Source organism: Pleurodeles waltl, chromosome 2_1 (genome assembly GCF_031143425.1).
Source record: "Pleurodeles waltl isolate 20211129_DDA chromosome 2_1, aPleWal1.hap1.20221129, whole genome shotgun sequence".
NCBI lineage: Eukaryota > Metazoa > Chordata > Amphibia > Caudata > Salamandridae > Pleurodeles > Pleurodeles waltl.
This window is the reverse complement of record NC_090438.1, coordinates 162911284-162923819: the sequence shown is the minus strand read 5'-3', so window position 1 is coordinate 162923819 and position 12536 is coordinate 162911284. Positions and strand designations below refer to the sequence as shown.

The 12536-nt window shown below is 44.8% G+C and overlaps 1 protein-coding gene across 4 annotated transcripts in view; it reads left to right on the top strand.

Moving 5' to 3' along the window:
• The first annotated feature begins 373 nt into the window (after positions 1-373).
• The window catches only part of STAG2 (STAG2 cohesin complex component), a 987179-nt gene continuing 975016 nt past the window's right edge, over positions 374-12536 (top strand). For 3 of the 4 annotated variants that reach the window (XM_069211886.1, XM_069211877.1, XM_069211869.1), the window contains exon 1: positions 383-549. The gene's annotated coding sequence lies outside the window, so the exon portion shown is untranslated. Of the gene's footprint in view, positions 550-12536 lie in introns of all 4 variants that reach the window. The other variant, XM_069211859.1, reaches the window with a different exon arrangement.

Below are 12536 nucleotides of genomic sequence, written 5' to 3'. Positions count from 1 at the left end.
ATTTTAAAGTACAGTAACTGGAGCTCACCAGAGGAGCATTACCTCCTACGTCACATCTCCGGTCCAACATGGCAGCTGATCACAAGTGTCAGGGCTCAGCGTTATTCTGTAGAAATAAAAGAGAGACTACAGATAATATTTTCTCTGTTCAATGTTTCCGCGTATAATGTCAGCAGTGCGCGTGCGATAGTCTTGCTACGTAGTTCCGCAGGGTACGCGCACGCAGGGCTCCGTTCTTTGTGTTGTATCGGCGCGCGCCTCGCTCCGGCAGTCTCTAGCCTTTGTTGAAGGCTGCCTTTCTCTGTTTTGGCCTGCAGGTGGCGCTCTGCCCCAGCTGGAGATCGCTGTATTCGCTGGCCGGCAGGTGGCGCCTGCGCTATCCACTCAACCTGGAGTCCCCGAGCTTGAAGCTCTCGCAACAATTCTGGAGCACCAGAAAAAACCCGCCTTGCACCCACCGCCGCCACTTTCAAACCGGACCCCTGTCAGGGCGATTTGCGGCCTTGCTCCCCGCAAGGCCCTGGTGAAGGAGCTCGCGCAGGTTGCGAGGTAAGTTCCAAAATGGCGGCGAAGCTTCTGGAAGTTTGGAGTGTTGTTGTGGTGCTGCGGGCGCGCCGCGCGCTCTGCGCGGTGTCAGCGGGTGCCCGGGCAAGATGGAGGCCGGGTAGGAAGGGGTGACCGGTGTGCCATTCCCCTCCTTCCCGGCCGCTCTGCCTGCTCTCTTGCGGCCGCCTTCAATCCCTCTCAAATGCAGCGTGTGTCCCTGTTCCGAGGGTCGCTGAGGCCAAGGCCCTTAGGAGCCGAGGGGAGTTCATCTGGTAGTGCTGTTGACTGTGTTTGTGTCATTCCCAGTACTGCCAAGCATGGATCCGGACCATGTGACGCGCATCTCCGGTATCTGGCGTAGTTCTCTAACTTGGGAACGGTTGTGTTTTCGGGCCTGTTTCGTTGCGATTGGGGGTTGTCAGGGCTCTTTACCCCTTCCCCGTCGCAGCTGTCACAGGGCATGGGCCACCTCTTGGAACAGGAAGTTTACATGAAGTTGTTACTCTCGCCTAAAATTGACGGGGTCTTCGCGCGGTGTCGGGACACTCTGGCCGGCTTCGATATTGTGGGTAGGGCAGTCTGGTAAACAAGATTTCAGTCCTCTTAGCCTCGACGGATTTTCAGATGGACCGTTCGCCCGGTGTGTAGTGCTTTCTTTATAATATTTCCGGGATGCAGTGTCGCTTGAGGCCAGTGTAATCTTGTCGTTGGATTTTGGACCTTCAACGTTTTTCTTTTTCCAATGGATGGGTAAGAAGTCACTGGAGGCGTGTTGAGCGAGCATGGTTACGACAGATTGCGAGAATAAGTTTGACTTGCAGTCTTGTAAACATGGAATTGTAGGTGGGTTTGTCATGAGATTAGGAAACAGCCGTTTGCTCAATTTTGTTGGTAGCGCGTTATCCAAAACACTTACTAATGGCAGCTGTCGCGATAAATTCTTTGATGTGGATCATATTGTTGTCGCTTGGGTTGATTGTTTTTCAATTTAATGCCTTTCCCGTGCAGCAGAATTCGGCAGAAGTCATATTTCCAATAAGTTTCCATCACTGTTTCTTGAACAACTTGTCGCTAGATTCTCTGGAACTTCAAGTTGGGCTGGAAGAGGGCGAATTATCAAGGCTTTAGCGCTGCCAATCTTGGAACTGGTGAACCAGGCTCGAATCGCTGCCTTGTATTACCCTGTTGTGATTATGGGTAAATAACTACCGCCCCCCCCCCATGCCTGGGAGGAAAAAAAAGTGATGCATTTTAGTGCTCATCTAAAGTTTTAAAATGTTCTCGGGACAGGTTTTGACTATATAAAAACCGCCACCCGTATTTATCTGTTAGAAAAGTGACCACACATGCTGGCAACGTTTGGAGATTGAGATCCATAGCATTGATGGGTGCTGAAGAGTTAGTGGTGTAGTTTTTCTTTTTCTTCTTAATGAGTTTTTTCCATAGCTACTCTCTTATCAAATCTGTACTTTATCAGTGTTGTCTCAGCCGTGGAATCTAGTTGTAACGTATACGTCATAACCAGGGCAACTGGAAGTATGGGGCAGGAGAGGGCCAGATTATACGGCAGAGTTGAGTACATTATGCTGCAAGAAAAGGCACATTATGCAGCATAATGCGGGTCATTTTGTAATAGTACTGCTTAATTATTTTGGCATTTTTAAACTTGGGACCACTGTCTGGACATTGGATGCACCTCTTTAGTACCAGTTTAATACTAAAACATAACAATTAGTAACAAAAAGGTGACCAGTCCAGCTCTGTGAGCAACAACACTTCGCTGCATTTTTAGTATCTTTTGGACGTGTCTTGTGGTTGAAATCGTCAGTTTATGCTGTGGCAAGTGCACCAAATCTAGAATTATGCGAAAATCGCTGCAGCCGTACAATCACATAATTCCAGTGGCCCTGCTCATAAGGTGACTCCCTGCTAGTCCTCTCTACAGGTTATATCAATGAAGTGGAAGTCAGTAATGGCATACTGTAGGGTGGGAAAATAAAGTGGTGTACAGTTCTGGGATATAAAGCACAAGTCTTTGGGGTATAAAGCACAGGAATCTGTTGGGCAAACACAACCCATGCGTGTGATGAATTAGTACAGATGTTTATTAATACTGATAATAAACCACCTTGACCTGTGCCCACGATAAAGCTCCGAAGTACCATTAAACTGCAACCTTATGACTTGTACATGTACGTTTTATACATGGATGTTATGTATCTTTGCCCTTATGCCAATACGGTACGATGAGGTGATTGTGAATCATACCTGGTCTTGACAAATCCACACTGATTCCCCAGTATCGGCACTGTTTGCCTTGTGACACGCCCTTGCTTGATAGCTGTCCTCCATGTCAACATAAACCACATTAAGGGACCTAAAATGACTAGATTACTTATGACAAAACAAGTATTGGGTATCCTCCAGACATTTAACATGCCTTCAGACCCACAAAGGTTTCCCCCTTCCTTCTTTTGATTGATCTCTTGGTTGGTAGTTACAAGGTATGTTAAAGGATATTTTAATTACCTTTTTTGATCTTGTTAAGTCTTGTACGATCCAGTATAAGCCCTGATTCTTGCAAGAAAGATAGCCACACAGTTATTGACATATAAACACATCTGCCTTATTTGTTGTAGTATACTTACCTGCCCAAAGAATATGATCAAAATATTAATGATTTAAAACAGGAAGCCAGTAAAACAGAATCCCACGAGCAAAACACGCTAGCCAAAGGCTTGAATTACAAAAGGTTGTCTGTTACCACTGTATGTTCCTAATAAAGTGCTATTGGTGTATTCAAATGTCACACTAAGCCTTGTGCAAAAACATACATCCTTCTTGGATGGAAAATAATAATACTTTTTTTTTTATTCAACATATCGAGTTCTTTGTGATCTCAAGGAGCATCTCACAATAGTAACTTGGCATGATTGTGTTTTTTTATTTATTTTTATTATTATTATTTTTTTTTTAATTCACACTTCTTGATAAAACAATCTTGAGCTTTCTACTTTCGTTAGCATCTACTTTCGTTAGCATTCTCTCAAAGGATGGAGTTCATATTGATTAGAAATAGATTTATAGACCTTCCCAAACTGGTGAGCAGTTACTTCCTTGGAGCTTCACATAGATCTTATGCCTTAGGCATGTTTTTTTTCCTTAATTCCGATTGCTTCAGACCAAACTTACCCATTTGATTTGATAAAGAAGTTGTAGCTCTAGGATTTCCTGAGTCTCGAGCGATCGTGTGCACTTGACAGCAGCTGGTTCTAGTTACATCTTTAACTGATATCAAAGTAGTAAGGGTGTATTTATTTTTCCACGGAAGGTTCGTAAAGGGTTTATTTTTTTGACAAAACCAAATGTGTTTTATTTTATTTTTTTCCCATGGGGTTCGATTTATCCACAGTTGGGCTCAGTGAGAACGAATTAAATCTCAAACTTAATTCTTATGAGTGTGCTTCTTCACATTACTGAATCTGTGAGGCACTCTGCCCACAGCAGGAGTTTATAACGTGTGAGAAGTAACACCCCCATTCAAGTGTTTATTTTTATTTTTTATTAGCATGTTGAATCTTTCTACCTAAGCTGGTTAGCCGTGTACTCAGCATTCTGGTGTTTCCTTTAAAGCATAGAGGCTGAATTTCGGTGTCATGTGTAAGGCATGTCTCTCGAAGAAAGTCGGGCATAGATTAGGTTGGACGTGTAATATCAGATTTGAAGAGAGGAGGGGTAGACAGGTGACGTTAGTGCCGAACTTCTTAAATGTTTGTTCCTGGTATGAGCTAGGACTTCTTTTAAACCTCAGAGCTAACTGTAACTATCCGCGCCCAGCTGACTGCTTTGAAATAGAGGGCTGTTGTCATTCTGGTTGCACAGTTTGTTTTGTATTAGGGAGCGCTTGCTACATGTTATTTAGTGCGTGATGCACAACTTGTTCAGTTTTCACACAGAGCTCACAAAGTGTAACTGCTGCACTGAAGTACAGTGCAGTTTTAGGATTTCAGTTCTTCTGCAAGCCTTTTAACCTTCTTTGAACTGTCTTGACGAACCATGGGTTATTTTGGATTATGTCTAGAATAAACTGATTATAAAGTGTACTGCTTTTCAGTGGCGGCTGGTCCTTTTACCAAGCAGGGAGCTGGATGGACACACAAGCACAATGCACTCGCATCCGTTCATTCACACATGCGCGCACACATACACACCAATTACTACACTCCCAACAAATACAGCTAAATTCATAGATGTATGCCTACATCAAACATTTAAAAAAAAAAAAAAATACTTCAATGTAGAGTTTGAAGCCTTGGAGGACCCAAGAGGGTTGGGACTATTGCCTTCCCTCATTGGCTGACATGAGGCCAGAGAGTGAGAGCAGCAGTCCCTCACTTGTCACAGAGCGGGATGGGGCAGCAAGACTGCTGACCCTTGTCCCACTCTGTGATGAGGCGTCACTTTTTGACACTTGGCTTTGGACACATGAGAGCATAATACTGAAGCCCCCAGGTCTTAGGCAGTCAGTGATGCTCCCTCTTATCACGAGGTGTGTGTTGGGGGGGGGGAGGGGGGAGGTCTTGAGGTGCTTTGCTACTCTGAGGCAGTCACACCCACAGAACTGTGAAATCCTCAGCCTAGTAAAGTTCAGCTCAGGCAGCCAGGAACCTGCACATTTGGCGCATGCCTACCTCCTTGCTGCCTGACCTGAACAAGAGTATCTGTCAGTCTTACCTTTGTTCAGCCTGACAGACACTCTTCTTGCCAGGAAAAGGGTGGGAATCCGTGGCTGATTAGCCCATATGGATGAGCTGCGTCTGCTTTTATTTATTGCTATTTTTTAAATAGAATGCAACCCACCTGAGACAGTGTACAAAACACAATATTGCAGTTGATCAACAGTAACAGTGGTCGAGAGACCGCGTCAACAGAAATTCATCAGACTAATCGAGGTGCAGAGAGGAAGAGTAATGCTGAGTTGTAGTTCACCACGGGCTCATTCAATAGAAAGTCTGGATGAAAATAGTTAATAAATTACTAATCCATAGTAAACGTTAAGTAGGTAGAAAATGGCATTGGCATAGCCACTGCATGTAAATAAACACAAGCAATGGGTATTCATATAGAAGCCAAAAACAAAGTTTTTTTCAAGACCCCCAGTAATCATAGAGAAGAGCGACCTATATTAGTGCGTTATGTATAATAAACGACTGGTTTGATCATTAAAGCTGAGTGAGGTAGAATACAGAAAGTCACAACTAGCACCAAAATTGCATTCAGAGACGAAGCCTGAGTACTATATTTTGGTGGTATTTCGACCTCAGAGATAGCTTTGTGAAGTCTCATCTGGAAGGACAAGGATGGTTTGGGACATTATTTTGCTTAATTTGAAATGAGTGTGGGGTACTCGTCAGCCCAACCAATAGATGAAAGTGTAAAATGTCTTCATGTATTACTTAGAAAACATGTGGGCCTGAAGCAGTGGACAAATCACATGCATTGATCTCGCTGGTTTGGTATGCCGTAAACACTGTAAAAACCCTAGCATTTACTTCTGGCGCAACAGGGTGCTTGGTGGGAGGTTGGCACAGTGGATTTCAGAAGGGGCGAAAAGGTTCTTTCAGGAGCAGAGCCATGTATAGTGACAGTACGTCAAGAGAATGGTATGGAGTTTGACAGTAGTTTTGAGTTAGCTTAGTAGTTGATTAATGGTGGCAAGTTTGAAGTGGATTGTGCCACACAGTACAACACTTGAAGATTCATTATTCTCCTTTGGTAGTAGAGCCAGTTGTTAGTGACTCCCTGGGCTTGAGCGTTTTGGCTCATTGGGTAAAGGTGTGCCTGTAGTAGAAAAATAAATGTGCAATTGATTTGAGAGTACTATGTTGTCTCGCTGCTCAAAAAATCACAAATTAATAAAAGCTGACTTTTTTTCCATCGAACTGACTGCAAAACCTTGCAACCCTGAACCAGTGTTAAGTCTGTGTTAGATTTTTTTTCTTTTTTTTTTTTTCTTTTATTATAAACAAGTCACGCTCTGGACTACATGAAGGTTCTGCAATACCATACCAGTGGCAGATTGTGTGCCAAACAGGTTTTAGATAATAACGATAAAGGGGCTGTTAGTGGTTGGGGTTCAAGTAGCTATAATCTCTGATCTGTAATAAAATTGTACTTTTGGGGGTTTAACAGATGACACTGATGAGTGAGTTAGTTACAGATTCTGCTTCCTCTGTTGAAGAGGAACATAACTGGACTTGTAGGTCTAGTAGACTGAGCTGCAGAACTATCCTATTAGTATGTAAGTTCGAGACGCACACTTGCTGCCTATCCACAAGTAAAATTAAGTTAATATCGTATTGAACCTATGTTGTTTCAGAAGTACACAGCTTCACTAGTATGTGGTTTCTTCTGCATCTCAAATTTAAGGGATTCGAGAACAGTGAGACTAGCCAAGTGTTTTCTGCCCTCTGTGAATCAAACACAATGCTCATTGATGTAGTGACTGTATTTGGGAATAATTGGAGCATATATGTTGCTGCAGTGTAGTGAGCAAGTCTAAAGAGCTGTTACTATGCTTGGCTGGCTTCTGTGCTTTTTAGCTCCATATGTGATGTCTGCAGAAGAAGCTGTCAGTTGCATACAGAGTTGGCCTTTTTATTGGGTTGTGGGAGATACTGGATGCACATTTTGATGACCTGAGTAAAATTAGGGGCTATAGTGCTTTCAGGGTGACTACAGTATATGTTTGCAGCGGAGGACACACTGGGTATGCAAATTATCCTTGATATGGCAGCTTTGAGGCACACTGGTACAAATAATTTATATTATAGAGTTGCTTTGAAGCATAGAGAAATTGTTGCTATTGTATAAGGGTGTAGCTTGAATGCAACAGTTTGCTCTGGCTGTTAGAGTTGGTTATGAATTGCAGCATTGCTTGTGTGGCATCTTCCACTGGATCATTTGTAATGACCGTGATGTAGGATAGATGTTTGAAGAGTTACAAATGATATAGAGCTACAGGGAAAGATACATTGGAGGGGGGGAGATGGAGGGTTGTATTGTGAATGGAGCCTTCCACAGAAAATAAACACTTCAAATTAACTTTAAATTCACTTTCTGCGATTCCCTGCAGCTTAAATATATTAGTGACAGATGGGATCTGAGCGCACGCAACATCATAATGGATTAGCTAGTTTATATTTTGGTGATTATGAAGTATACATAGCTGACGTTTATTGCTGGGGCAATATAGTACATTTAGCCAACGGTGAATTGATTTTGTTTATTTCGTTGGTCATCTGGAAGGTCTTGAAAAAGATCATCATGACATGCCTGGAGCAGAACCAACTACTCCATGCCTCCCAATCCGGCTTCCGCAGCAATCACAGTACTGAAACTGCTCTGATCACAGCTGCCGATGACATCCAAACCCTCATCAACCGAAAACAAACAGCATCTTTGATCCTCCTCAGCCATTCTTCAGCCTTAAACACCGTATACCACCACATAAAGATCGAAAGACCCCACCACATCGGCGTCCATGGGTTGTGCTTAGATGGACACCTCCTTTCTCAACAGATGACTGCAGAAGATCTACCTCCCGTCTTTCATCTCCGAACCCAAGGAGATCACCTATGCCCCCCCCCCCCCCCCCCCCCCCCCCCCGGGCTCATCCCTAAGCCCCATGCTCTACAACGCATGTATGACTCCACTGGCCAATGTAGTCCAATCCAACGGTCTGAACATAATTTCCTGCGCAGGCGACACCCAACTCATCCTCCCACTCAGACGTCCCCTCCACCACCAGAACCAGCTTCCACAGATGCATGACAAGTGTAGCTGATGGGATGAAGAACAACTGCCTGCAGCAGAACACAGATAGGCAAGTACTGATCTTTTGGCAACATACAGAACGACTCCTGGTGGCCATCACACCTAGGGACCACACCCACTCCCTCCGATCATGACAGAAACCTCAGAATCGTCAATGACAACAAGCTCACCATGAAATCCAGATCAGTGTCGTCTCGCCGCCTGCTTCCTCACTTTGCACATGCTGCATAGGATCTTCAAGTGGACATCTCCACACATGAAGTGCACTGTTACACAGGCCCTTTTCACTGTCACCTACGCCCTCTACATAGGAATCGCCGCGCACCTCACTTCAGACCATACAGAAAACTGCAGCCAGACTCATCCTTGGCCTTTCCTGATGAGCCCACCTCAAGCAACTCCACTGGCTCCCTGTACAGAAGATATGCCAATTCATAGCTGCAGACCCACGCACACAAGGCTCTACACAACCAAGGACCTGTGTATATTAACCACCGCCTGAACTTCCACCAACCAGCGAGAAGACTATGCTTGCTCTGCCTCCCCTTCACTTTCCCATACTCCTCACATCTACTGAAGCAGAAGTGGAGGATGCTCCTTCTCTAACGTTGCAGCAAAAACCTGGAACAGCCTCACCACACACCTTCAGACCATCACCTCACTTCTGGAATTCCAAAGGGCCCTCAAGACCTGGCTGTTAGAACAAGATTCTGGGACCTGCAAGTGCCTGGAAACCCTTTTGGGTAATTAGCTGTGCTTTATAAATCCTGATTGATCTGTAAATGTACTAATCATGAAGCCTACTGATTACCAGCATGTCAGAGGTGGTGTTTGCAGAGACTTGAAGTTGACTCCTTGCCAGGTTGTGAAACAAAAATATGTGGGTCAGCTACGTGATTTGGAAATGTCCAAGTTTTGGGGCATGGGAGCAATGTCTTTTGGTAGTTGGTATTTGACTAAATTGTCTCTTACATCCGGTCATTGTTGGGGCAGTGCTGTGTCCCGCTAGCTCTTGTAATGCTGTAATCTACTTCGGGATGTTTGCTGTTGTGGGTAGGGGTGCATCTTCATTCCAGTTTGTAGTGCACAGCTTTGCAAGTGCTTGGGTTTGTTTAACAAACGTTTCTGATCATACTGTAGATCAGTTGGTTAAACAGATGATCAATAGTTAAATTACCCAGAATTTAGTTGTTTCATTAAAGCTGAGGTTGGGGAGTATGGTCATGTCCACGTGAAGTGAACAGGCAGTGCCATTTGTAGTGTATGTAAGCTTGTTTTAGACACTTTGGGGGATCATTACAACCTCTGCAGTCTTTTTGGAAGACCGCTAGTAGTGGCTGTTTGGCGCTCGGCGTATTATGACCGTTGGCTGCCCTCCGTTTTTCAGACGGAGAGCCGCCAACAGCCATACTTGCGGGCGGCGGGGAAGTGGAAGTTGCTCCACCGCCACGCCAACAGAACACAGCCCAGCTAATCACGTCCTGTGATTCTGCGTGGCGGTGTTCTGTTGGCGGTGTGGTGTCGGCGGAGCTGCCCCCATGGCTCCCGTCCCCTCCCGGCTGATCGACGGAACAGGTAAGTCGATCGTCCGTTAGGGGAGGAGGGTGGGGGGATGTTGTGTGGGTGAATTGGGGTGTGCGTCTGTGTATGTAGGGGGGTGTGAGTGCGTGTATGCTTGCGGGGGTGTTGCATGTTTTGGGAATGAGTGCGTGTATGTCTGTGGGTATGTCTGTGTGGACGTGTGCGTGAATTTGTGAATGTGGGTGTACGTGTCTGACTGTGTGTGGGTGTTGGCATGTATGTCGGTGTGTGTTGGTGGTGCCTGTGTGCGTGTCGGGTGTGTATGTGTAAGGTGATGTCTGGGTGGGGAGGGGGGCCCTGCCACCTTTGGGGGGTGGCAGCGGTGGTGGGGGGTGTAGGGGAGGGAGTCGGGGTGGGGGAGACCTGATAGTGCTTACCGCCATGGATTTCATGGCGGTTCCTACCGCTGGAAATCCACGGCGGTCAGCCGGGTCAAAATACTGGTGGCGGTATTGTCACGGCCGCCAGGCTGGAGACCCAGGGCTCCAGCCCAGTGGTAGTCTCCGCCCTGGCAGGCGGAACGGAGAAGCGGCGGATGACCATGGCGGTAACCGCCATAATACTCAAAAAAAAAAAAAAAGTCCGTCAGCATGTTGGCGGTCTTACCGCCGCTTTACAACCCTGGGGGACGGTGTTAAAATGGCGGTAAGACCGCCAACAGGCTGGCGGTCTTTTTTTTTAGTATTACAACCCTGGCGGACAGTGTTAATGACCCCCTTTGTTCCTTTCTATTCGAGATAAAGGGAACATAAGCCAATCTAAAAGAAGATGATGAAGACTGTAAATGACAATACTCTACTTCAGGATAGTGTTGGGCAAGCCATTGTAAGCTCGAGCTTGAAGCCTGGCTCTGCTTGAGGTCCCTCTTGGAATTTCAAACCATTAATGATCCAAGCTTTCGTGTGACATATTCCTGCCTCCCTCCCTAAAACCTGGATGTAGTGTTAGGACCAGAGCTATCGACTTTGGATCTGAGGTACGTGATTCAAGTCTACACGTCGGCTTAACATCCTTTGATTCTGGGCAGATTACTTAATTTACCGTTCTAGTAAACCATGAATAGTGACCTTGTGTAATGCAGCCTGTGCTCTTGTGAAGGACTCTGAGACCTTTAGGTCAAGCTTGTACTATATATAAAAACAGCTGAAAGGCGCACAAAGAGGTAAAAACAAAACTTTAACACTAATAATGTTACTGCATAATAATTTGGGCCAGGATGGGGTTTGCATGACTGTTTTCTTGCTTCCTATTTAACTAAAGGTTCATGTATAAAAAAATAATCCCTTTTATTGGAATAGTTCTTACGCAGTGCTATCACGTGACATTGGTGTTAAAGCTCCCACATGCTAAAGAAATCGTTTTTTGAATTTGAAAGAGATTTTATCGTATTTTACGTTATGTTGTATGGTTTACATAAACATTTTTAGGGTTTGGCGAGCCAGACCCCTGCTCGTCTCTCCCTGTTATTTTATTGGCTTGAATACCTGTAGTACGGGACTACTAGCACTTGTTCCATAGTGTTGTGCCAAGTCCACCACCAAACACTACAATAAGCTGACTTATATGGAGATAGTAACTGAGCGTATGAGAAGATATTCTGGCTTTTGCTTCCTCTGTTTGCTTGTTCATCTAGTTTACTGATATCCGGCATTGTACAGAGCTGCGTTGAGTAGTTCTATTAGAACAGACTGTGCTCTTGGGCACTGGATGCTTGTGAGCAGAATTGTATAAACTATATGGAACAGGACATCGTGTGTTTCTTTAGGTGGAGCATCTTCTAATTTTAAGAACTTTACGTAGGGTATTGCTCAGGTTGAGCTACCTTGTACTGGACAGAAAGCACAGCTCCAAGCCCTGGGCTAGGCTGAGGATATTACTCGTGACGCATCCTGTTCCGAATAAGCAGTCTCATTATGTTGCATTAATCTACTTTTTTGGTATGTTGATACTCGCACGTGTGCACAGTCCAGAGTCTTCATCCTGTTGGGTAGAGGGAATTGCCTTTAATAACTGAGAAGTACTTTAGCAACATGTGGTGCAAGGAGTGGATACAATGACAAGCTTTAGAGATGGAGCTTTTCTGTCAGTTTATTTCAAATGTCTCCTATATGGTGACATACGACATGTTTTTGCTGCCATAAATATATGGTCGTTCTTGTTTGCTTCTGCTATTGCTTATTGAATGACGTGCTGCTATGCAGACATACGTAGCTTTACGCATGTTGCCGGACAATTTCTCTGAGTTGACTTTTTGGAACAGTGTGATGAAATTCACGGTTTCTAAAAAATACACTGAATGACTAGTGGGTTTGTGGAGATAACGTACTGATTATGTATTAATACTGTTGAAAAGACGCGCATCGGGAAACAATTTGTCTCGAATCGCAGTACCCAAGGCCATTCATTACATCAAGCGGAATTCAGATCTGACTTTGTAACCCCCGACCCCCTCACCTAGCATTAGTGTGGTGTGGAGGTAAAGGTTACAAAGTATCTGGAAAACCTGGTTACGTTTTGATGTATTTCTTGAAAACCTGAGGCTGAGTTTTAGTTCAGAGGCTTACACAGCTTAA